The sequence below is a fragment of the Stegodyphus dumicola genome, chromosome 2 (genome assembly GCF_044657685.1).
Source record: "Stegodyphus dumicola isolate Sdum_Otavi_A_Nest chromosome 2, ASM4465768v1".
Taxonomy (NCBI): domain Eukaryota; kingdom Metazoa; phylum Arthropoda; class Arachnida; order Araneae; family Eresidae; genus Stegodyphus; species Stegodyphus dumicola.
This window is the reverse complement of record NC_140769.1, coordinates 45,257,072-45,285,049: the sequence shown is the minus strand read 5'-3', so window position 1 is coordinate 45,285,049 and position 27,978 is coordinate 45,257,072. Positions and strand designations below refer to the sequence as shown.

The following is a 27,978-nucleotide window of genomic DNA, read 5'->3' as shown; positions in this document are numbered from 1 at the left end:
AGGCGTTGCCACTTACGAACTTCGGGACTAGTAATTTATTTCGGATTTGCAATTAGTGTTGTCGGCGTGCAAATTGATTCGACAGAATCCCTCGCCCCCGGGCCTTTGAGCTGAGAATTTCGAGGGTTACGTAGAGGCGAGGGAGGCGTAACAGGGATTAGCGTTGCCATTTGAGTAGTAGGTGCTGCGCTTATTAAATACCAGTTTGTTTTTTAATCTCAAACCGCAATTAGAGCCATATTTACGTCTTGTTTACGAGTAAGCCTCTTCTTTGAGAACTGAAACAACTTGTTTACTGTCTTTCTTTCGGCGGATCATATTTGAAATGATGGTTAATTTGTAAAAGATTAAGTTGAGAAAGAAATGAACTTGTGAGTATTAAGAAAGAAGTTTATATTTTAGCACAGAGAAGAGAGAATCAAAGCTATTGGAATCAATGTCAAAAACTGCTTCAGTTAGGAATATCCGTTTTAATTTTAACGCTCCCATACTAGCACAATACTACAACTTCGATTACCCGAAGCTACAGCTACCTGTGCAACTTTGGAACAGTTTCAACTCATTACATTGACAAACGAATATGTGCACTCTAGAACCCCATTATACGAGGTTATGGGGACCGATGCCATTTCGGGATAGTTTCGATTTATTGTTGTGATAATAGAACATATACTAGAACTTCGATTATCCGATGTAATGCTTGTTCATTCCATTGCTAGTTTCAATCAATAATTATCGATTATCGGAGGTAATGTTTCGAATTCTTTTAGGTTTTCCAAAGCTAAAAACGGGAAAATTCAGCAATTCCTTTTCCGAGATTTGAACCCAAAATCTCCTGACTGTTATATTTTGTTTCTTTACAAAAGGCACTACAAGGCCGTTGCCAACCCTCCCCATTTAAGAGTGTAACGCGTATGGCCATCATCGCGCAGCACTTATTTTCTCTACCTTATTAGAGACTGTACTTCAAGCTAACTTTCATTCGCGCACCTTTCATAAAGGAAAACATGTTAAAAAAAAAAAAAAAAAAAAAAAAAAAAAAAACTACTACTTATTTAGTTTTGATCCAAAATACGACATTTAGATCACTTAACTGTTTTTCTAATGGAACAAATAGCTTATATATGAAGAGATTGCTTTGTAAGCATGCAGAGTAGTTTTCTGTCTATAGTGGAGCCAGTAAGGAATTTTTGTTGATTAGTATTTACAACGACAACTAATACCCAGCCATTACAATAAAGCGGGAAAGTGTGGGTTATCGTAATTGTATTTGACTACGAAAGTTTTGTCTCTGATTATTGTTACAAATGCAAACATAAAATGCAACAAGAAGTAATCACTTTGCGATACAATTTTTTCCTCTCTCTAAGCTGCTTAAATGTGTACTTCAGTATCCCCCTCCCTCTTAGTGTTTCTTTGCTTCTTTTCAGCCCATTTCTACAATTGTTACAACATCAAAATGTCGATGTAGTGTTTCCTGCTCTTCAATATAAAAAAGTGCTGTTTCGATAACTTTTTAAGCACCAGCAGGAGAAATCCTGAGGGCTTTTTTGAAGCAAGCATTTGGATAACATAGAAATTCGGTGCTTTTCATGGCAAACATTGTCCACTTATAATTCATAAACTCTTTACCAAGGATGCTTCATAGCATTCTTAAGAAACAATTTAAAGGATTCAAAGAATAGGAAAACAATACGTTACGCATACAGATTCTTTTCAGCAAATGAAGAATCTCGGTGTCAATCATTAGGATTGCATTGAATTGAAAAAAGTTACCTCTGGATGACCGATTAAATAATTTTGAAACCAGTACTTCACACGTGCTCTGGAACATATCCTGTCTGCCAAAAAGAACTGAATCGCACACCACAGTGTTTATCAATGCTGCGATCTTTGCGGCCTTGTGGTTAGCTGGCCAGTCAAGAGTAGAAAAGTATTGGTTTTTATATCCGGTGTTAATGGTATTAAAAATGTATTGGAATATATTTTTTCATAATGGTATAATCGTCTGCAAATTGTCGGCATTTGAGAACGAATAAATAGAGACTTTTTCCTTAATTAGAAGCCAGCTGCTTTTTGCAAAAGATAACCAAACCTTTTATTCGTTTCGAAAACTTCTTATTTTAATATTTCTGCCAGAGTCAATGGAAAGAAATTTTTGCAAGAAAAAGGCGGAGCAGTGTTGATGCGAAGGATAGATCGTAGATCCATATTGAAGAGGAAGAATTCTGATTGCGTAGTATGCTAATAATGTTGACTGGGTAATATCATAAGAAATGTGGCAGTCGAGGCAGTTTTAATTCCACTTTTATTTGAATTCACATTTGTGGCCACAGCTTACTTGGCATTCTAATCGTGCCTTTCCAGAACATTTACATTTTTGAATACTACTATAATAGGAAGAGAGCAAGGAAATAACGTCCTAGCGGCGTAGAGAGAGAAGCTGAAATGGCGCATTTATCCAATATGGAATATTCCCAAGAGGAACGTTTCCGCTTAGTTTAGAAAAAGCGTTACGCAAGCCATGTGAGATGGACTGATCTAGAAATGATGCAATACAGAGAAGTTCTTACGGTTTTTAGAATAGAGAGTGAGAATTAAAGGATTACAGTTAGTTTAAACTGTAATTTTGATTTAAATATTTTTTTATCTTACATATTCCCCCCTCCCTTCAAAGAGAAAAAGGCTAGGAGACAGAAAAGCCTTTTTAGAAAAAAGCATTAAAGCAGTAGCGAAACAAAGGAAATACAATTTTGAAAAAAAAATTATGAATTTTTCATCTAAATGTTTTAAAATAACCAAATCTTGTAGACATCATTTTTTACAATAAATGCAAAATGAAAATCCTATTGAAATTTTGAAAATCTATAAGTTCATTATTGTGTAAACATACTGTAAAAAGCATCCTATTTTTTCAAGAAATAACCGTAAAAGTTCACAGTTCTTAGAATATTTGTTGAATATCATAATCAAATATTTTGCAGTCCTTAGCTTGAAAGTCTTTTCATAAATATCTTCTTTTACAGATTTATGAAATTAGAATTTTATTTAACGCTTATAAAATAATCCATATTTTGTTAATTGTACAGCAATGTTAAATGAAATTTAGAACTTAATACACAGAAAAGTAACAAAATGGCTGAGTGGAAAAGGCAGGAAGAAGACGTTGACAAAACTAATTTCGGCGAATCGCCGTCTTTATTTTTAGGCAATAAAAATAATTTCTTGACAGAAAATATATTTTTTGATCATAAGCAATTACAATATTTTTTACATACATGTTACATCATCTTAGATAAAGAACAAAGGAGGCATAGCATCGTAGAGATGTTTGCATGGCAGAAGTTAGGAAAAGGAATGACGTAGTTGCTTGCGAAGCAGTATTTATACTAAGTAGGTGCATAAGTACAGTTCGGATGTGATTGGTTAAATTCAGGTGTTTATTTACTTTTTTCAAGCAGCGTTATGTAACTTGGAAAGATCTCGAATTTGGAGGAGAACACCAAATTTAGAATAGTCAGTAATAAGATTGCCAGTCATTTCTTAGTGTTCCTTTCTTTCTTCCTTTCTTTCTTAGTCATCATATTTTATTATACCTAACACACGCACATACACACACACACACATACACACACACAAATATATATATATATATATATATATATACAGGGGAGACGGAAGGGATCTACATTTCAAGTGTTATTTAATATGTTCAATGAGTGCATAAGTAGATTGTGATTATATTAAACATAAAGAGCCTAAATAACATACAGCTGAAAAAATATTTTTGAAAAGCACTTGCCTTTGATTATGAAATGCAGATATTTCTCTCCCCTACCTGATTTTCACACTGCGATTTAACTTTTCTTAAAGAAAATATATTTTTAGTAAATAATTTGATTTTTTTTCCTTATTGCTATTATCTGAATTACTTTAAGGAGCATCTTTTGCAGTTAGTTCAGTCTGAGCTATGAATCCTAAGCATTAACAAAAAGGTCGAATCAGTCGTGGTATATTTACAATACACCTGATTATTAAATGGGTTATGGGTTATTCAGTTACGGTAAAGCACACGAGGGCTATCTACCTAAAGGGAGGAATGCCTTCGGGGGGGGACTTTCTAAGGGTAACCGGCTCGTATACACGTTACACATGGGGAAAACCACGAAAACGCCCATGCAGCCAGCCCGTTCGCGGGATTCGAACCTCGGACCGAACTACCAGTGTTCAGAGTCTTTACCGCTCTGCCGCTGGTGGGCCCTGATTATTAAATAAAGCGAAAAGAAACGGTATTTACCAAAAACTTGCAAACATCTAAATCATAACTGAAAAATAAATGTTACATCTATTACATTTTACGTCTGTCATTTGTAAATTTGTTGAACAAAGACAGTTGGATGTCTGTGAAAAATGATTGCTGAATTTTCGACACTTCTAAAACACCACAATAAGGCATTTTGGATATCAAAGTAAAGCCTTTGAAATGTTTGCAAAATGATTTTAATATCCGTGAATTCCCATAAAACTGAAAATTACAATCATTCTATGAAACAATACATGAATAAATATTTCTCAGTGTTTAATGCCATTTTGCCTATTGTTGTTCCCTGTACGCAACCACTTGAAAACTGTCGTAAATTACTATTGCATTAAACTGCTGGATTTTTAATTCCGGTCATGCAAAACGTCAGAATATAGATCTTCTTTTGGCCTCTTAACTTAGTAACCTTTTGAATTCCTCTGAAAGAACGGCGATCACTAAAAATTATCATATAATCTTTGCCTTCAATCTGTCTCTTGTATTTAATCAGATATGCATATCTCAGAATGTTTCTATTCTTTTGCGAATCGAATTAGAATACAATTCTCTGTCTATTCTTTCGAACTTTCGATTTTTTTCAAATCGAATAGTCTCATCCCTATTGATGTCTTTAAAAGACTAAATTATGTGACTAGAATAGCTTGAACGACTGTCTTTTACTCTGACTTTTTAGAATTGCTTTGATTTCCTCTGATATTCATTCTTAGGTGGTCATTTAGGATATCGGAATTCTTTCAGAAGTACCGTATTGTAATGGTTGAATCGAGGTTATCAACTAATAGAATTATAAACAATATAGCTTTGATTGTACTTAATTATTTTATTGCCGAATGGGATTTTAAGTGCTTATTTTCTTTTCACAGAATTTTAACAACATTTCTCAGGACATCTTAATTAAAAAAAAAAAAAAAAATCTGAAAGGTTTCAGATTTTAAATTACGTTCAAAGGAGCTTTTTTTTTTTTTTTTTTTTTTTTTTTTTTTTTTTTTTTTACATTTGTTTATTCAATATCACGTTCTTCGCACTTAAACCATAAAATTCAGTTCAACAGCAGTATCGCAAAATAGTTTTAAAATGAGCATATCCTTTAGAAATTTCCGATTCAGAAACTCACGCGCTGGACATAAAAAGGTTTTTTTTTTTTTTTTCTTCTTCTTTCTCTCCCCCCAGTAGTGTTGCCATTGCTCGCTTTGAAATCCTTGAGTTTGTTACTCAAAAATTCGTTAAAGTTTTACAAAATATGAAATAGATAATAAAACAAATTCCAAATTTCAAATGTGGTCTTCATTATGCCCATATTCGTAGGAGGATTACGTCATTCAAAATTCGATGGCTCTATGTACCGTTGTTTTATCACAATGCGAGAAACACACATACATTTATGCAGATTTTTCATTATTTATTTTCTTCAAATATTGTGCAGGACTCTAACATTTGGTGGCAACAGTATGAAAAGTGAAACAGAAATTTATAGTGAACCAACGCAAAATCGCAAAACGAAAACAATAGTCCTTCAAAGACAAAGCCCATTTGGACTAAAAAACCGCATAGGTTACCCTGCATCAAAAATTTTCTTCGGGTTATTTCGCGCTGATACCAATGGTTCCAAACCCTTGCTCGCGGGCACCATGACGCCCATTTAACGTGTTAACGCGTGTCCGCCACTGTGTAATCTCAATAAAAGTGTTTTAATTTTCAATAAAATTATAAGTGAAAGTTTTCTCATTTTTAATGACATAGAAATTGCGTCCAACACAGATACAAGCACAAAACGAAAGGCGATTGATCTCTTTTTTTTATGTGCTGGTATTATTAACTCTATCTACCTATAAATTCACCTTGAAAAACGTAAATGGTACCCGCCGCCCAACAGATATTCTATCTAGAATGTGCTCTTTAGGACAAAAAGATTGGGGACCACTGCTTTATACCATGACCAGTTAGACAGTTTCATATTCTGTAAGATTCATATAAAAGAATTGGTGTTACATTATTCTTGTTGTAATAATTTTACTGAGTCTCAGTATCAGTCATACACACCGGCCTCTTGAATAATTAAGAGCGGGAGGGGTATCTCCGCCATTGTTTGTCATTAGAGCCTGTAGTTAGATAATCGAAGTCATTCAGCGGAGCTTTCAATATAATTAATAAGTAATGGCTAATTACACAATTAATCACCAAATCTTCCCCAGTTTTTATTTTAGAATGGAAAGCTTTAATATTCACTCAGAAGAATTATTGTTGCATTTTCAATAAAACAGCATAACTATAAAGCTAAAAGTATTGACTTTTAGTATTTAAGAAGACATTTAAATAGAAATAAGCAAATAAAGTATGATTCTAATGAATTAAGAACAGTATATATACCGTGTTTATTCGCGTAATAGTCGCATGTTTTTTGCCAATTTTTCATTGTGAAAGTCTAGGTGCCACTATTATGCGGGAAAATCTACTACACAATATTGTACGATACACAAAATCGTTAATACACAATATTTCTACTTCAGAACGGGGGTGCGAAACGGGGGTTACGCGAGGGCGACTATTACGCAAGGAAACACGGCAATAAGCTCAGAGCAATATTGAGGGTCGAGCAGAAGTAACAGCTATATAGATAATATAGTCCCGGAAAAAGGGCAATATCTGAACCATTTCACCTAAAATTTAGTATGACATGTTTCATTATAACGTGCTCATAGTTTTTGTAAGAAATCTAAAATTATGATTTTGTAATAAAATGCAAATTATCAGCTCATGAAAAAGAGATTTACTTCTGGCGGATCCTGTATTGTCCCAATATACGAAAATTCAAAGTTTCTTATAGAACTTTCTGAGATAAATTGGCTCGCATTCATGTTACACATTGGAAAAACCATAAAAATAATCCGTGTAGCTAACATTTTACATTGTATGTAGATATACAATAAAACTTTAACAAGAAATGGAATCTCAGGGTTTGATAGCCCTTTTTTCTACCATCAGCCTCTCGACAAGACGTTCGAAATACTAGATTTTAAGCGCCTTCATTTTTCAAAGACAACAAATTGAAGACAATTTCAAAAACCCATGACTTACCCCTTCGATTCGAAGTCCAGAGTTTTGGCATTGAAGTACCTATTGTTGATCATTTTACCAACAGAGCGGCCTTTTCAAATTATTAAATCTTTATATGTATTTTTCTGAAAACAATGATACTGCAGATTCTTGATTTTTATGCTGTATCAAGGACTTGAAAGGACCGAGGAAAGAATTTTGGAAGTCAAAGGGCAGTTGCTAAGCTGCTAAATAAATACAGTGAAACGTTGTGAATTCCACGAGGCTGAAATTTCCTATTTATTATCTATATATAGGATAAAATAAAATATTTTCTACTAGAAGAAATGTTAAATCTATAGCTCTTGTAAAAATAAAAAATTGTGAATAAACTACAACATAATCTCATGGTGATTATTACGCAAGCACAGACTTTTCTCATTATAACGACTGGGTGGGGATGCTTATTAAACCCGTATTTTAGTCATTCCTGTTTGAAAAAATTGTAAGCTATAATTAATAGTAATATATTTATAAATAATTTTATTTAATATAGTATTGCTATCAACTATAATATTTATATATAAATTTAATTACTATATATTGTATATTACATTAATATCATTGCTATATTCCTGCTCTAATTATACTAAGTTATTATTAATCTTAATATAGTTATTATTAATGTATTTAACAGTAACAGTTCGAGTTAGAAAACGGAGATTTTCACAATGGTAATTTTTGAATATTTAAATAGCATAAGAAAAAAAAAAAAAATACACAGTAAGAAATTTAAAAACAATTTTTTATACATTTTAATCGGAAAATTATGTAATAAAGCGACAGCAAACAAAATAAAAAAAATAAAAGATGATTATAAATAATTTAATGCCAAAAAGCACACATACAAAATGTATGATCAAAACTGCATCGTATGCATTTAGTATTTACCTAACATGCGTGAATAATTTTTTTATAAAATTATTTTTAAAAAATATTTTCAAAAATTTCAGCTACCATTTGGTTTTTATGCCTTTCTGTAAAATTAAACTTTTGATCACGGACTTTTTTTATTCAATAATTATATTTGAATGATCAGAAGTTCTTGGATTTAAGAGTAAAATACGGGTAGGAACTTTGGACTGGATTTTTTAAATTATAGCAATGCACACTATGGCACACACAAAGCACACCTGGAATGACTTTCTAAAAGAAATTGATTCGTAGTCATGGTGCGCATGGAAAAAACCACCCTAAGCTCTTTGAAGGGGTTTAATCCGAATCGAACTATCAGTTCAGCGGTCTTACCCGCTCGGTCGTGGTTGCAGAAAGGGGTTAGAAGAATTATTGAGTATTTCGTTGGGATGTGTTATACTTCGGCATTATGTTGCTGACGCGTAGTAACGTCTGTGAAATATGCAAAACCACAACGTGAAATAAATATCGATTACGTTTTTATCGATAGCAGAGGAGTATAACTCTAATCTATCCAAAACGTGATACTCACCCGAAGAAGAGCTTACTGTCATATCCATATGCTTTAAAATTTGAAATGCTCTGATTTAAAATCGATATATTTCCATTTTCAAAAGCTGCATAACAAAATACACCCTCCACCCATATACATTCATACATACCAACAAATCAAAAGCATAAAAAATGAACTTACTTCTCGATTCAATTAGTCACTTGGAGTGTCACCAGCTGTAGAAGCGAAAAAAAAAATCAGGCATTGAGAGATTGTAGCGATCGGATTGAATACGTTCACAAAAGAGGAGCTCTGTATTGTGGTTGAGCAGCAGGGACATGTTCCCTACAGTGCCGCAAAACTCCGGGTTGTCCGTTACGAAAGAAAACCATCTGCTCTGCTGTGTTTCGGAAACGTTACCTCGGCGGTTGTCAGATGTAGCTGCAACGAAAACGAAAAACACTCGTTTTTAAAGCGCTGTAATCAACTGCGTTTTACCACCCTCCCTCCCGTCTTCTATTCAGAACGGAAAAAGGAGATAAAGTTACGTATAAAATGCTTAATAAAACATTTCCTTTTTCAAAATTCTTTTCTAATTTGCAGATTTAAAGGAGTGACGAGTCTCAAACTACAGCTAAAAAACTGCAGTAATTTATGCTGTACAATTTTACGGATGTAGTAATTTTGATTAAAAATAATGAAATTTTCTTCCCAAGAATTATGAAATAGTTGAAGATATTAAAAATATTTTTGACGTGTTTATGTATTTATAGTCTAGTCCCATTTCTCCTGTAACACCACTTTAGACTACCAAATTGCCGTCCACTCCGTATCACCAATAGGGCCTGGTAAACTGGCAGTTCTCTAAGCTGTTGCCATTTCACTTTAAGTTTTCTTCCAAATTTATGTTTATGATAAATTTTGCACCATTTGGAAAAAAAAAAAAAAAAAAAATGTGGGCATTTAGTATTATTATGAGCGTTTACACCATTAGTAATGTAAATAATACCATGTATCATGTACCTATCTCAGTTATTTGTGTAAAATTAACTTGCTGCAGTAGTCTTTCTTTTTATAGTTATTCATTTATTTTTTTCAAAAAATTTTAACCTAAACCTGGTATAAGAAAAGAAATGAGTTAAAGAAAATTGATTTCTATGTTTTAAAATTCAATATTTGAACTTTAATGCAATTTTATAAACTTGTAAGGTATTTATTTAAATTAAACAGTTATTTTATCTTACGTATCTTTACCGTCATTTCTCCTTTCCCATTCCTTTCCGATTTAACTGTAAAAATGTATTTAAGGGCTTCATTCTTCCTCTCCTGTTTGAGATAGGCTATATTTCTGGCAAATGAAATGACGATGGAGGATCCTGCGACCAATGCAGGATTTACGTATAAGCTACAGAAGCTGTAACTTATGGTCCCCGCTTTCTCCTCCCCCCCCAAAAAAAACGCTCTAATCCGAAAATCATATTTGGCACTCTGATATATGTGGAATTATAAAGGGCCCCTTATCTCAAATAGCTTAGGGCCTTATCAAGTCTAAATCTGGCCCTGCCTACGACACCCCTTCGAATCTGTGAGGAGGTGAGATCCATTATTGGGGTTCAAACTGAAGATCCTATCGTTCTTGCTAAATTAACTTCCAACTTCAACTTTTACTAACGTTTAGTTCAGGGCTTCTCAACTGGTGGTACGCAAGAGAATAATAGGTGGTAAGCAAAGAAGCAAAGTAATTTTAACTATTAAATTAAAAAATTAAAACCCCAACATCCTGATTGAGTTTTTTCTCTAACACTCGTAAATTTATGCGATCTGAACTTTCTGGTAGTGGTAGTAGTACTTTGTAGTGGTGGTACTAGAGATTTTCAGTTTTTGTTTAGATGGTACTCATTAGTCAAAAGGTTGCTAACCGCTGGTCTAGTTAATTAGTTGGGAAAAATTTCCCCCTAACAGTGAGACGTCTTCCTCTTAACAATCCTTGACTGAGTTGTTGAATGTCGATTTGACTGAGTGCAATCTCAATGACTTCAAAACACACGGGAAAACATGGAACACATTGGCAGCACATGGAAACAATAACATGTTGGGACTACAGAAAAATTAAACGAACTGATGTAAGTCTCAGCTTTTTATCTTAATCTGCTTATCTATCTTTTTATAGAATTGTTTATTTACGTACGTAAATGTATATCGATTTGTCTATTGACAGATAAACAAGGAGGATTTACCAATGCAGGATTTACGTATAAGCTACAGAAGCTGTAACTTATGGTCCCCGCTTTCTCCTCCCCCCCAAAAAAAAACGCTCTAATCCGAAAATCATATTTGGCACTCTGATATATGTGGAATTATAAAGGGCCCCTTATCTCAAATAGCTTAGGGCCTTATCAAGTCTAAATCTGGCCCTGCCTACGACACCCCTTCGAATCTGTGAGGAGGTGAGATCCATTATTGGGGTTCAAACTGAAGATCCTATCGTTCTTGCTAAATTAACTTCCAACTTCAACTTTTACTAACGTTTAGTTCAGGGCTTCTCAACTGGTGGTACGCAAGAGAATAATAGGTGGTAAGCAAAGAAGCAAAGTAATTTTAACTATTAAATTAAAAAATTAAAACCCCAACATCCTGATTGAGTTTTTTCTCTAACACTCGTAAATTTATGCGATCTGAACTTTCTGGTAGTGGTAGTAGTACTTTGTAGTGGTGGTACTAGAGATTTTCAGTTTTTGTTTAGATGGTACTCATTAGTCAAAAGGTTGCTAACCGCTGGTCTAGTTAATTAGTTGGGAAAAATTTCCCCCTAACAGTGAGACGTCTTCCTCTTAACAATCCTTGACTGAGTTGTTGAATGTCGATTTGACTGAGTGCAATCTCAATGACTTCAAAACACACGGGAAAACATGGAACACATTGGCAGCACATGGAAACAATAACATGTTGGGACTACAGAAAAATTAAACGAACTGATGTAAGTCTCAGCTTTTTATCTTAATCTGCTTATCTATCTTTTTATAGAATTGTTTATTTACGTACGTAAATGTATATCGATTTGTCTATTGACAGATAAACAAGGTTCCTCTTTTATTTCTGGGTTTATTGCTATTTACTTGATTGTTCATTTACTTAGTGATTTATTTTTAATTAACTTGTTCATGAGAATCTAGCTTTAAGAAGCATGATAATCCTGCTGAAAATTATTTATAAGCAAGGCAAATGCTTAATAAATAATTACAGAACTCATTTAGCTCCCGTCTCGGCTTTTCTTGCTGCACTAGCGACTGCAAGCTTTGCAGCTTACATTTGGCTTTTTACCAAAAAAGTTTTTACGTTTCCTGCGAAGACTAGGAAATTTCCTGATTGGAAACAGAAGCACGTTTTTCGGAATAAAAATATTGGTTAGAATTTGCGCATATAAACAGTTAAAATAATGTCAAATGATTATTTTTTCTAACTACGGAACGTGTAGAATACTGATTAACTGTAAACCTGTGCATCTTCATTAACTATAAATTAATTGTACATTTCCAGATTTTTTATTAAACTGCAATCTATTTATGTTTTGTAAATATTATTTAATACATATTCTAAAGAGTAATAACAGGTGCCATATTCATTGAAATCATAATATGTATCACAAGATTTCGAGTCAAAAATTCAGAATCTAAAAAGCTATTTTTTAAAATTGGCTTAGAATGGCAATGTCTTAATTAAATTAATTTCAGTATCTCCTAAAAGTAGGACAGTTGTGATTTCTCCCAGAAAAAACATACAAAAATGCTTTTTCAAAGATTTTTAACATGCAGGAAGGCGGTCTTGCACTTTATGGAAAGAATTTTTTATTTAAATTTTTTCGTTAACATTTTGAGATAAAATTTTGACATTTTCAATATAACTGTTTGTTACTGTTGTGTTTTGATTGGAATGCAGAATAAGTGATTTAATTATGAAATGGCTCCTAAACTTGATAGATGGTTCGAAAATTAAGTAAATAGACTTCGGAGGGAAAATTTTCATATCAGCAAATTGTAAAGCAGCATAAAAATCAAGGTTGTACAGTTCTCCCCTCTTATTCTACCAAGGTGAATGTCGAGGAACCTAGTGAACTGTTGAGCGACTTATCGCTGAGTTCAAATAACAGAAATCGTACACTCAAGAAGGGTTAACTACCCTTTATTTCACGCAAGATGAACAGCTGGCCCCTTATTCGGGCTTACAGCAAAGCCTCAACTCCGGCTTGAAATCAAAATAAGAAATGAGAACTAAGCTAGAACTAACTACAAGAGACTTAGCAGAAGTTAACTCAAATTTAACATAGTTGGCGCTTAATTTAAACTAGCCGGCGAATATTCAAAGGGCACGTAATATACGAGAGTAACAGCTTATAGAGAGAGCCATAAAGCAAACACGCGCTAGTCAGGATTTCTAGCTCTCTCTCTCAAAGTAAGTTGAACTACTTAACATTACTTCTTACTCATTTGCATTTAACGCGATTCTAAAAACTCATTCTGGTAGGGACTTGTAAGTTGAATGCAAGAGTCGATAGGAAAGGACAATTAAATTAAAATAATTGTTATAAAATTAAAATATACCTCACAAGGTTATCGCATTTTAAAGAGAGGGATTTTACAAATCATATTGAGTAAAGAAAACCAAATAGTAGAAAATTACATAAAAGAATAGAATATATAAACAGAAAATATAAATAGAAAATATAAATAGATAGAAATTTAAGGAAACACTTGATGAGGCATGGGTATATTTAAGTGACTATTATAAAAAAGGTCAACTTTCTACGGAACAAGTGACGCAAAAAACGGCATCGTCAATGTACAGAAAAGTTTTCTCAACTGGATTCAAAATAACTGCAAGATTTTTGTTACGACGGTATATTAAAACTAAAAAAAGTCTCAAGTAGTAAAACAAAAATTAATTCATTCTGCTATCACCGGAATATTTTCGAACCAAGCTTTCAAAAAGAAGTTCCATCCTTATATGAAAAGAACATCAAGTTGAGATTCATATGGACATAACCTCTAGTTACACGTCTAAGCCAACTGCCACTTATTTAGCAAAAGAATCAAGAAACAGGACTTTCGGTTTTTTAAAAGGAGCCTTACGCAATTGACATCCAAGAACATTAAACGGACTTTGGAAAAGGACCCAAGAGGAGCGGGATAAAATTCACATGACGGTGCTAAGAAAAAGTTTACTTTCATAAGAAATTCGAGCTAGGGCAGTAGCCAAGAATCAAGGCTACTAAACTGAAACCAAATCGCTGCAAGAAATACGCCCTTTATGCATAAAAATTAATTATCAGTATTACTTCATAAACAGCAAACGACATTTTGTCTTAGATACATTATTATAGCTATTATAATATTATAGTTATTATAGCTGCCCATTTTAACAGCAGTGCAGAAAAGTAGCTTTGAAACCACAAGGAAATGTAATATACATAGATATACACTGAAGTGCCACCCAATGAGGATAGACATTGGCTATGCAAATTTTATAGCGCTGCTCAGCACCTGTGCTCACGTGAGGAAGTTGCGAAATCTCGGACAGATAGTAGGCACTCGACGCATGGGCCATTCAATTTCCAAAATTCTCAGCGGGTTAGGATTTGCAAGGAGTGGTGGTCGACAGTGTCAAGTGTATACCGAGAATACACGGATGATGGGGAAAATAACTAGTGATCGGGCAAATTGCAAAGGACAATTAACCTAGAACAAGAGAGGTGTGAGACGGCTCAGCCGTATTGTACATAGTCAACGAAGATAAACATAAGCTCAAATTACCGCCCAACTGAATCAAGGCGGCAATCGTTCAGTCAGTAAAAGGATCGTCCATCGCTCGCTTCACCATATGAACTTCGGAAGCCGTAGACCCACAAAAGTACCTTTGCTGAATGCATGCCATCCAGCTGCACTTCTTGCCTGGGCAAGAGAATACAGAGAATAGACTCTAGTGGACTTGAAATGAGTAGCAAGGAGTGATGAGTCTCGATTCCGACTAAGTAATACTGATAGGAGGTTGAGAATATGGCGTCATAGTCATGAAGCCATGAATCCTGTATGGCAGATTGGAGCTGTACAAGGCCATAGTGGCTTAATCACGGTCTGGGATGTTTTAACTTGGCAGTGTTTGGGATCATTGGTACTTGTACCAACCTCCCTCAATATGATTCGGTACGTAGAGTTGCTGGGCGATCATTTCCATCCATTTATGTTGTCCTATCATTCACATGGAAATGGAGTATCCCAGCAAGATAGCTGCACCTCTCACAGGTCCCGGTTGGATGAGCATTCTTCTGACATTTTTTTGTCATAAATTGGCTACTTAAAAGCCCCGACTTAAATTCTACTGAGCATCTTTCGGACGTTTTGGAGAAAGGTTTGAAACCTCATCACACAACACTAGCGACTCTTCCTAAATTATAAACAGCTCTATCCGATGTTCGGCAAGCCATTCCCGTAGAATGCTTCCAGAATCTCATTGAATCCATGCTTCGTCGTTTGGCAGCCATTATAAAGGTCAGAAGAGGCCAAACTCGTTATTGACTAGCTATCCCTAATTCAGTGGCGCTTCCGTGTATATCCTGAACAGAAAATTTTATAAAAAAAGTATTTTTTCTGTCAGATCTATTATGATGATCCCATACTTCAGAAATTTTTTTATAAAGTTTCAATTTCTTAAAACGCCTAAATTTAAGTCACAACACACACACAAATAAAAAAAAAAAATCCTAAAAATATAAAATTTTATTTACATTTAGTGGCTAAAATTAAACTTGTCTTATAAACAAAACAGTAGCACACTATAGGTTAAGATCGACAAATAAGGTTTAGGAATGCTCTTTTTTGAATATTATCAAATTAAATTAAATATTTTTAAAGCTAAATTCTCTAAAAAACATATTTCAGTTTTGTTCCAACAAAAGTAAGGAGTATTTAACAGTATCTTTTAGGGACTTAAAACAATTCGAAAACTGTAGATTACTAATATTCATTAGAAAATCATTTATTAGAAAGTAATGACACATTTTATTTTAGATATAAAAATTATCTGAAATCCTAACTTATAAATTTCATAAGTTTTACATTCTTTAGTTAATCGATTTGTTACCACAGCTATTAAAGAACGAAAGAAAACTACAAATTGTGCTCAGGGAAAAAGGGATTATTAGGGAAAAACGACTTTGAAAAGGAAACCGCAGGTGAAGGATGAAACGAACTTCCCTGTGTCACTTAATAACCGCAAGTCAATTAAAAGCCGCAATGGTTACGTCACTCTTCCTCAACCATCTGCCTACGACATTTTGCCTATGACATAACAGTAACTGTTCCTTTCTCCTTTTCCAACATTTCATTTAAAAATATTATGCAATTATTTTCACCAAGCTGGAAATCGTATGGAAATAAAATTAGAAAAGTGAAACGTTACAAGCTGATAAATATAGATATTTGTAATATTTAAGTGTAATTAAACTTAGTTTCTGATGCTTTCTGCTTTCTTGTTCCATAAATTCCTTTTAGAAACGTATGCAATTTTGTTCTTCCAGGTTTTGGGTTACGAATAATTGCTTTACACTACTACAGCATTAACCGCTCACGCGACCTTGCAAATTGCAAATTCTGAGTGATGCTGTTACTTCATAAGATATTTAATTTATCTTCAGATTATAACAATGAGCAACAACTGTTAGTTTTTTTGTCATTACGAATGATATTATTTATTGTACCCTTAGTTACCTTAACTTCTAAGGTAAATTTCATATTGAAAAATTGCCCACTAGCGGCCGAGCGGTAAAGTCGCTGAACACTGGTAGTTCGGTCCGAGGTTCGAATCCCGCGAACGGGCTGGCTGCATAGGCGTTTTCGTGGTTTTCCCCATGTGTAACGTGTATACGAGCCAGTTTCCCTTAGAAAGTCCTCCACGAAGGCATCCCTCCCCTTAGGCAGATAGCCCTCGAGGCTTTGCCATAATCACACACACACATATTGAAAAATTAGAATACGTTTCTGCGAAAATCGATTTGAGCTTATATAATTTTGACTGCAGTAGACTTATCATTCAGCGCCAATCATGTTTCATACATTGTTGATTTCAGTTACTTGTTGAACCAAAATAGTTCAAAAACTCCCAAATCAATCAAAATCGTTCGTGCGAAAACATCAGTGTATAACTTGTTTTATTTAGAACTAGAACGCACAAGATCCAGCAACTTAAGAGTAATGGTTATATCAAAATTTAATGCAAACCGAGTTTAAAAAATAGATGTTATATTGATCATCATATCAATATAACAAAGGTTATATTGGAGTGGCTCACATTTGTTTTCGGACATTTGTATTTTTGATGTTTATTCGCGTACATCTTGCATTAAATATTAAAATATAGACTTCAAAAATTTGTTTCTAATATATTATTTTTTACCATTCCATGCCTTGCTTGTTGTGAAATAAATATCATTAAAATATTCCTTGTCATGAAACAACTTGTTCAAACGTGTTAAAATCTGTAACTCACATACTAATTCGGACACTCAAAATATTTTGGTAGACATATTCTTATTATAATCTTTAGTTCTGAATAAAAATATGTCACAAAAAATAATTGTCTGCATCTGGAAATTTTTACTTGTTAAGCAAGCTATATTAACAATCCTAAATCAGAAGTGAATTTCGCTTTAAAAATCGTAATAGTATTCGAAATATTTAAAAAATCCTTGATGTAAAGTGTTTTAACTATCTTAGATGCAATAAGAAGATGGAAATTGCGTGAAACTTCTGAAAGCAAGTCCACATTTCAAGCTATCCCCAAAACCATCAGATCTGTTTTATGAAAATCCAAACAAGACCCAAAAATTAGTGATGCAGAATGCTCAACAAATTTAGGAGAATGGTTTGCAATAAAAAATAACCCTGGAGTTTTTAGAACAGCCATTTAGGACACATGGATACAATGGGCGGTCAGCAGAAAGGAAATTCTTCGTCAACAAAGAAAGCAAAGGAAATACGATTGCCGTTAGCAAAATCTATAGTAAGAGAATTTTATCATATTGGAACAATATTATTCTTGCAGAAAAGTCAAAATTTAATGCATTCAGTTGGATAGACGAATTAATATGTGGCAAATTTCGAATCAAGAATGAATTCTAAAAACCTATTGCCTAACGTTACTCAAGGTATGGAGATGTTTCGCTAATATATAAATAAATATAACATATAAATATATAAATATTTTTAATGAAAACCTGAAAGTATCTTCAAGAAAACTTGCAATGCAATATATATTAAAGTTATATCGGGATAACAATCCTAAATAAGGTATTTCTCCCAGCTTCTTAGTATGCCTTCGCAGTGTAGAGCCCCGGCGAAGGCGTTGCTCCTTTTTCATCTCTCCTGAAAAACTAATGTCTCTACAGTGGCGCCCGAACTAAAAGGGTGGTAGATAATTCTTCCAACCCCCCCCGATTTAGCGATTGGGTCTCCCATTCCCCAGTCGCCCTTTTGAAGGGGGAGTATATAAGGTATTTTTCCCGTTTTCTTAGCATGCCTTCGTAGTGTAGTGGTCAGTAAACTTAGCGAGTATTCAAGCGATTCATGGTTCGATTGCCGGCGAAGGTGTTGCACATTTTTCCTCTCACCTGCTTCGAAATTACCTAATGTCTCTACAACCTAAAGCTATAAATGTCGGCTTGTGTCTATTATACTGTCCTGATGTTATCTATATTCTCCGATTTAAATCTTATGGACGTTATGTATGGAGCAACCATGAAAAATGTAATTTTAGCTAAAAGATATCCAATGAAATATCGAAATTATTATTTTCATACTTTTATATGTCCGAATTCTAATGTGAGTTTACAGAGCTTTTTCATAATTTTCTTTTTAATGAAAACGTTTTGAATAACATTTTCAAAACATTCATTAGTAACTGTTCATTGTGTCCTAAAGCAAATACGGGCCCACCAGCGGCCAAACGGTAATGTCGCTGAACACTGGTAGTTCGGTCCGAGGTTCGAACCCCGCGAACGGGCTGGCTGCATGGGTGTTTTCGTGGTTTTCCTCATGTGTAACGTGTATACGAGCCAGTTTCCCTTAAAAATTCTCCACGAAGACATCCCTCCCTTAAGGCAGACAGCCCTCGAATGCTTTGCCGTAATCTGATAAACCAAAACCAAACCAACCTAAAGCAAATGCAGCAACTGTATGAATCATTAATCTTTAATATACTTTCTTTTCACATTTAGCTTAATTAAGAAGAAAACGTATTTCTTAGAAAACATAAAATGCAACAACTGGGAATTCAAGATCATGTGCTGAAATGGGAGATTTAAATGTAATTAAAAATCTGATCTATCACAGCTTGGGAACTTTTGTACAGCTTGGTCAGCTAAACTTTGAACTTGAATGCATAAAATAAACGAAAAACAAAACACAAATATAGATTCTGAACAACTGCATTCATTCACTTTATTGTATAGTTGTGCGTTCATCCAAGAAATTTACAGCTGCACGTTATCGATGCAAAGACATAGACTTTGCAAAGATACGACTTCAGAATCCACTTTTGACGATTTAAATAAAAGCGGAGAAAATAGCACCAAAGAAAGAGAGAATGGCATCCTTATCATTTTTCTCGCGGAGTATTATTTAGGTTAAGTTTTTGTTTTTACGACGGAACGCTAAAGCTATTTTTCTAGTCCATGAATAACGATGTAAGTAAAAAACTCTGACGTCAGAATCGAGATGATTTTGCATTGTAACAGCGCCGCCTAGCGGCACTAAGCGTCATCGATGCTATTGTTCAAGAAAGAAATCTTGGAAAGTTCAACTATAAATCAAGCTCTCGTTTATTTCTCAGAAATAACTCTATATGCAAAGAATGAAAAAATAAAAGTCTTCTCACTTTTTTTTTTAAGTTTTACTCTCACTTTTTAAAAATAGAGATAAATCTTTTTAACTAAAAGAAAGTGCTTTCTGTTAGGGAAGGTTTCAAATTAAATAAAAGTTAAAAACAAGATATTCTGTTTGATTAATGATTAAATTTTATTTGTCACCTGCTAATCTCTGAGATTAATAAAACTATTTGGGGGGTGAAAAGGGGAAAAGGAAAAAATATGAATAGAACATAGGAACTTGATCACGTTTGCAACACAAAGAGTAAATCATTAGTTTTTCATAATATATTAAGAAGATTACTTCGGCTCATATAATAGCAGATTAACTTTGTCAAAATAAAACAATCTTAATCTTAAACCCACATTTCATTCTTCTCAAATAAATACCTGTCAAGTGGATAATTTATAGAATGAAATAATTTTTATCCGAACAGTATTTAGAAATTTTTGTTCCTGCCAACAAACAATTCTTTTCATTAAAAAAATGTAATATGACAGTTACGTACATTAGACATTTTTTTGGCTTGCATTTGTCTAATTAAGGAAGAAGATATTTTATTATGTTTTAGATTCCGAATACACACTTACATTTAAAAAAATAATATCATTACATTCTTTACATCATGTTAAATCCTTTTTCAGACAATTGTTACTGTGAAAAAAATTAAAATTTTAAAGGAAATTAATTCTACATTTTCTTTTCTTTTCAGAAATAAATGAATAACTAGCCTAAATTTATTATAAAATGTAAAATAAGTAAATAAACGATGCACAAACCACCAAAACATTTTATTTACGAGCTCTTTTTATCTTTTATATCCTGGACAGATTATAAGTGTTATTGGTTCAAACAAACATTCATTTTAACAAAATTCTTTAAAAGAAATAAGTAAAATTTTTGAAGATAACCACTACACCACAAAGACACGAAAAAAGAGTATTTTTAATTCCTTCCAGTATCATTACCATTTTCTCATAGACATGTTATTAAAAGTATGTATAAAAAACTTTTTTTATTTATTTCCTGCGCGAAATTGCATATCGGAAATTCTAAAGATATGTCATTTTTAAATATTTTGTGATATTTCTCTTGAATTGAATTGTAAGTGCGAAGAACATGGTACTTAATAAATAAAGCTAAAACGCAAACACGTTAAAAAAAAAAAAAAAAAAAAAAAAAAAGGCCCTTTGGGCGTAATGTAAAATTTGAAATTGCTTTGGTTTTAAGGTCTATTTGATAGTACTGCCATTTAAAAACTTTAAATTTAAAAAAAAATTTTTTTATCTCACCTTCTCAGTCTTTACGAGTTCGTAAATTCGGAGAATCCCGTATATTAGGTTTTTCAAAGAAATGTTAGTTATATAAGCTGCAAATTATTGTAATTAACATATAATGTTGATGTTTTGTAGCATTTCATTAAAACTGAAACGTGTATGAAAAATACATGTTCAAGTAATTTTATTTGAGTGCTTCATATTAATTAATTTTTAAGCTCTAATCGACATCAAATCAGAATGAAAACTTGTTACCAATCACATTTTTAGAAAACCGAGAGTAAGATAATTCAGTGAAAATAATTATCAATTGATAACTGATAATTCAGGGAGAAACTAACTTGCTTATTACTTATCTATCGGTAAATTGTTACGTATTTTTTCCACGTATACTTAACTTGCACTGAAACAAAGACTTTCCACTGCTGCAAATAATTTAAAATTTTTTACCGTCTATTCGCTAAACAATTACAGATCAAATACAGGCATATTAAGAATCTAATAAAAGAATAAATAAAAATATTAATATCTAATTTACTAAATAGAATTTGATTCTTTATTCCTTTCTTGCAGCATGTATCATCTTTAACTCAATCTTCCCCAGCAAATATGTTGTTTAAAAAATGTAAGATAATTACTTTGTTTAATATTTTTTTAAAACTTTATAATTTTACTTCCGTATATTTATAATAAACTCCCTCAGATTCGTAAGCCAAAAGACATAACTTCAAATAACGAAATTAATTCTTAAGTTGCTAATCACAAAAAATATGGGAATTCTCCCCTGTTATTCGAAACAAAGACTTAAGATACTGACGTTGATGTAATAAACAGTCTAGGATGAATTTAAAAATCAAAGTTTACTTTCAAAGAAAAGAACGAAAAAATAGCGCTTAAAACTAACACTCAAACAGCACTTGAAGCTACATATTCTGCAAATTTGACTATTTGCAGAGGTTTTTATCAAATAAGATTATAGATATAGGATAAACAAAAAACGATGCAATATTGATTATAGTGAAACCACATATCAGCATACATTCAGCATTGCATTATAATGCACAAAACTAAAGCATGCCTGTTTAAAATTTAAAATTAGATAAAATTCAGTTTTAATTTGTATTAGTTTTAGAGAAACTGCTTTATGTATTACGGGGAACCCGCACCAGTCACAGTCGAAAGGCGCAGAACTTTTTAATAAAATTATTGTCAGTTTAAGATTCAACGTTACATAATTTTTAATATATTTAATTAATTATGGCACTACAATCACATATTAGCTTATAATCAGCCCTTTTAGCAATCATGCTTATTGCATGTAGGTATCAAAATCACACAGACACGCGTACACAATGTAAGAATGCATTTTTCTTGCACCATGGTGCGCTTAATGTATTTTGATATTACAATTATGCTTACCGCTGGATTAATTTTTAGATATATAAAATTTTAATTCTTACCAAAAACTTCATCTCAGATGCTAAAGTTAATCCATATCAAATCCAGTTTCTAGATTTCAAGCACCTAGGTACTCTGATTGTCTTATTGGATGTAATTTAACTGATGGATTTTCACGATTCACAATGTATTATCATTTAACGGCAATGCGAATTCTTACATCAAACAAAAAGCTTTTTAATCTGCCTAAAACTCATTAAACGGCTAGCCATTTAAAAGTTCCAACAAAATGCTACAGCCCACAGAAATAAGAAAACACTGCAAAGCCGAAACAAAACGCTATTAAGCTTATCGATCAAACAGTTCTGAAGCATGGAAGAAACTGCAACTATTTGCTTCTTTGTTTAAGATAACAGCGCACATTTGGAAACTCTTTCGAGACCATAAATTTATTAATGAAACCGTAAAATGTCTTCTTGCCACTGACGAAACAATAGTTTTAAGCTATTCAGTTTCTTTTCAAATAATAACTTTACTACCGTTTTGTGTAGGAGAAAAAGAATTACTCCCCAAATTGTTACGAAGCATTCGACCGAAAAAATTACATCATAGTGTATATTTTTTCCCGACATTCTGCATACTTAAATCTCTAACCAATGCTTAAAACCGCAATTACATTTGCATTTTTCTAAAGTTATTATATTAAGTAACCATGGCTGTCGGCGTTCATGTAATAACGATAATCCTTAAAATTTATTCCTTTTTTATATTATTATCTTCGTTTGAGATTAAATTGCCGAATTCCGCAAAGAGACTGTTTTATTCTAATAGCCTGTTTGTATCTTTCGTTGCGATTCCCATTCTGGTACTGATTGTGGGCTAAATGCGTATTACATATAATTTTAGCTTTTATCTGCAATTCTAAGACACTGCGTTCTATTTTCGTTTTCTTCCTATTCTTAAAAACATTTCCGACGCATTTCTGAATAGCATTTTTCGCATTTCAGGCAAATGGCGCCTTATTTAGAATCACAGCAACGATGGTGTAACATTTTGTTGCGATTTTAGTAATGAATTTTTATTACGTTATAAAATCGAAGAATTGAATTTTGTAAATATTATTTTCTTTTAGCTTATTGAGATAATTATATAAAATAATTAAACAAAAGAATTTTGTACAAATGCTATTTATAAAACAAAACAAAACTGAAGAATCTGTTGTAGTTTTTTTGGGGGTAACAGTACAAAACAATTTTCAGAGCTCATGTGATATTACAGTGTTTTGCCGTACTTATATATCATACGATAAGTAATTTAAAGTGAAAAGTATATTCACAATTGTAAAATGATTGCATAATTGTTTATTTGCTTTAAAAATACCGGATTGATACACATTTTTAGAAATAGTCCTATTCTGTAGAAATTTAACATTCATAAGGATAAAAATCGTCTGTTAAAATGCATATAACTCTCGTATGCTTTGCCTTGTTAAATTAAACGAAAATTTAACCAAAACGCATTAAAGAAATGAAAAGTTGTGTAAATTTCTAGCAAAACAAACTACTTGCTATTTCTAGCTAAACAAACAATTTTTTTTACTGTATAAATAAAATGTGGGTTTAGAAAAGGGTTTTATTAATCACATGAAGGATTTTTACAAAATAGTTTAAATTGGAACGAATCTGTGTAAACTGGAAAAAAAAAATACAAAAATATAAATTATATCATGCAGATATGGGATTATAGTTATTAAGAATACTGTACTAAATTGGTTTTAAATCTCTCATTTTATTGCTACGAATGGCAATGTAAGGATGCAGTCTGAAAGACTAATTTGAGGACCTTTTCCATAAGAGGTACAATTTGCAACATTTTGTTCCACACGATTGATTAATATTATAGAAATAAACCGGAATAATGTAAAGAATGAACGCATTCTTAGACGTGAGTTTTCTTAATATAAGTGGTTAGCTGTACAACATATAATTGGAATATCTGTAGTTAAGATCTTGGCAGGGCCACAGTGGATGTTCCATTTTGCTGCTCGTGTGTTGTAAGTAGTTAGCACATTCAACTCGTAAGTGAAAAATCCGTGGCTCGAATCCCGACAAAGGTTTAATGGGTTAGTCAAAACTGCTAATGCAAATAGTCAAATAGTGTCTGCAATAAAATATAAAGTAAAGCGAAATACAGACACCTATATAAGTTTCGAATATCAGAAAGACATTAGCCTTTTTAAAGCTATTGCTAGTGGGAAAACTAAATATTACGGACATTTTAAAAAAAATTTCTGAACGTTCTTCGGCTATAAATCTTGTAATAATGTTAACCCTTAAGTTCCAGGACAAAGATAATTTCTTCATCTTATATATGACTGCTTAGCTAAGATGACTCCATTTGTAACGACATGGTTTCATTTTTTTAACTCATATAATTGTAAGGTTTATCACTACATGGCATTCTTCTTCCCTAAGTGTCACACATCATTGCACATATTACGTCATTTCACGTAATTATATCTATTTTATCAGTTTCTCTAATTATATTTCTGCCGCCAAACGTAACAAGCCCTATCTAACCAATGGACCAAGGAATTATCTAGAATATAAAGATGAACTACCGATCACTTTTCAAGCGTCGATATGTGAACTTTGAAGGTAGTATCCAGTAATCAGTAAACAAGCAAAGTTAGACTCTTTCTAATACTTACTTGCAAAAGGGGGAGAAACGGACACAAAGGAAGTAGTTGCTTTTGAGTAGACCACGAGTCAGTGATGCCACACGAGAGCAAAACTTGCAGCATAATAATCTTAGCGTCCATGATCTTCAGAAACAATTCACATTGAAAGATGCCAGATTTACTTTCTCTCTTGCTTGGAAAGATGTAAAGAACTACACTTTACATCGCTGTTGGTGTAAATCGCGTTCATGTTCCTAGATGGAGGGTTAAGTGACGAAGAATCCCATGCCCGACATCTTGGATTTAGTTACAGATTCGGAGAAGGTTAGATTAGTAAGCGGAGAGACAAGTTTTAGTGGCGTAGACAATTTTGTTTCCGTTGCAGTCTGTTGCCATAACCATGAAATAATCAGACACGTACTGAGAAAGTAAAAAGATGATGAAGATGAATGGGAACAGGAAGATGAAGATGATATGTAGAGTAAGAAAGTTACGTAGAAAGGAGCTGACAAAGCTTTCATAAGATTTGCCGAGAAATGTTCATCTAAGTCAGTTTGTGATATACTGAAAGTTTACTATACACACAGCGAATTTGTAAGACTGAGACAATTAACGTTTTATCTATTCGAAGTAGACTATTACGTGTAGATCTACTTGAGTTAGACTATTACGTGTAGATCTACTTGAGTTAGACTATTACGTGTAGATCTACGAGTTTGACTGTTACGCTTAAAAAAAATTGCAGTACTGATTAAACTTTGGAAATACTCGCAGATCCAAGGTTCCAGTTGAAGAAATGAATCAATCCAGAAAGTTTTCAAATTATGATAATACTGGTAACGTGACATTTTTAATAATAAAAACAACGAGACTTGGTAATTCTTCTTCGGGTCTTGTTGTATAAGAAAATACTGGTGCAGAATTATTGTCTTCAAACTTCAATTGATAATTACGTTAATTTGAAAAATCTGTAAATAATAAAATTGAGTTTTTGAACGATTTAAAATCACCTTAATCAGGTGACAGGGGATCAAGTCGCATAATTTCGACAGTTTTTTTTCACGCCCTATTTTGCCTAAAAAAAAAAAAAAAAAAAAAAAAAAAAAAAAAAAAAAAAAACTTAAATATGGTAAGGTAGAACTTAACTGATTAGAGATTTCTTCGAATAAAACCCATATGGATATATGAATATTTAAATTTAACGTATTTTTACTAAAACATTCACGTGACCAAAGTTGTAGTTTGACGACAAGTCCAGCTTATTTGGTTTATTTCCTAAACTGAACGGAGATATTAACTATGTTATTATTTTTTTTTGGGAAAATCCGGTATACTTAATACTTATACCTATTATAATATACATATCTGAGAGAAAATACGTGGACAATATTTTTGTGTTTAATGCATAGATAAAATTCAGCCATTCTTCAATTAATTTGCCTGTTAAGTTTTCATTAAAAGAATGCATATGTGATTAAAAATGCATCTACTTTTTAAGTGAGAGGACAGCGTATGACATTATAAATTTTAGAGCTATTTCACTGTATTTCTTAAATCTAAGGCTTCATCAATAGCCTAACTGTTAAAAATTGCTGAGTACTGGCAGTTCGTCCCGATTTCGAACCAATCTGAAGAGCTGCGTTGTTGGTTTTCATGGTTTTCCCCATGTGAATTGTAAATACGAGCCAGTTTCTCTTAGAAAGTCCTTCATGAAGGCATCATTCTCTGTAGGCAGATAGCCCTTGTGTACTTTGCCATATTCAAACAAACTAACCTAATCTGATGTATCGTTAGAAAGTTCTTCACTAAGGCATCTCTCCCATTAAGCAGCTAGCCTGTGCTTTGTCATATTCAAATAACCATCTCAATTTTAAGACAAACTCCTTAATTTCAATATGTAACAAGGAAAAAAGTCTTTGATTTTGAGTTAATAAAATAGATTTAATAAAACACTGAAATGCATTTAGAAAAATTTTCATGAAGGCATCCCTACCTTTCGGCAGATACTCAGGTGTGCTTTACCATACTCAAATAACCATCTTAAATCTAAGATACACTCCTTCATTTCAGTACCTAACAAGGGGTGGGGGAAAGAAAAAAGAAAAAAGAAAAATTTATACTTAGCTAATAAAATAAATTAACTAAAACTTTCAATTACATTCAGGAGTTTTTCTTTAATAATTGTTAACAATAATAATAATACATCTATTTAAATTGGTGTTTTGAAAAACTAATTACTTTGGAACAATTAGCTCTTAAAAATCATCTTTTTATTCCATCTAATTTTTATCGATATTTGTAAAGGGGAGGGACACACCGCCTTAGAATTCAAGAAATATGGTATCACTTACATAAAGCTTCAAATGCTTTAAAACTTCGTAAAAACTGAATGCTCTTTGGAAGGCTATAAGGAATGCATGCAAAATCTACTGAGATAAAATCACATACATCTAATTCTGAGTCGATCATTATAAAAGTACAAAATAATAATAGGAATAAACTTTTTGTCAAAAAATTCTTTATTCTGTTCTGTAGAATAATATTAATGGGAAAGAATAAAAGAGAGACAGAACGAAAGAATTCAGAAAAGGAATAGAAAAAAAAAGCATTCGCTTTCAGAAGACACTGGAATGACTTTTATTCTTCTTCTTTCAAAAAAAGTTTTACATTGTTAAGAAATTTTAACAAGGAAGGAAGATAAACAAAGTTTCCAATTGGCTTCTGCAGATTACAATCATTTTCCGAAGCAGAAAAACCCAAACCATCCAAAAATTCTTTACATAATATATCAGATTTGGGTTTTCGATGACATTATTACACAACCAAATAAAAATATTAATTTCGTGAGTCGCATGTGTATGAAAGATCTGCGTGTATACTTGTACTTT

General features: G+C 32.7%; 1 protein-coding gene across 3 annotated transcripts in view; it reads right to left on the bottom strand.

Annotated features, from left to right (window-relative positions):
- Positions 1–27,978, bottom strand: part of LOC118199042 (uncharacterized) — a 450,062-nt gene that overhangs the window by 208,213 nt on the left and 213,871 nt on the right. For 2 of the 3 annotated variants that reach the window (XM_085810642.1, XM_085810641.1), the window contains exon 3: positions 9,024–9,263. The exons of the other annotated variant lie outside the window; for it this stretch is intronic. The gene's annotated coding sequence lies outside the window, so the exon portion shown is untranslated. The remainder of the gene's footprint in view (positions 1–9,023; positions 9,264–27,978) is intronic. 3 annotated transcript variants of the gene reach the window in all.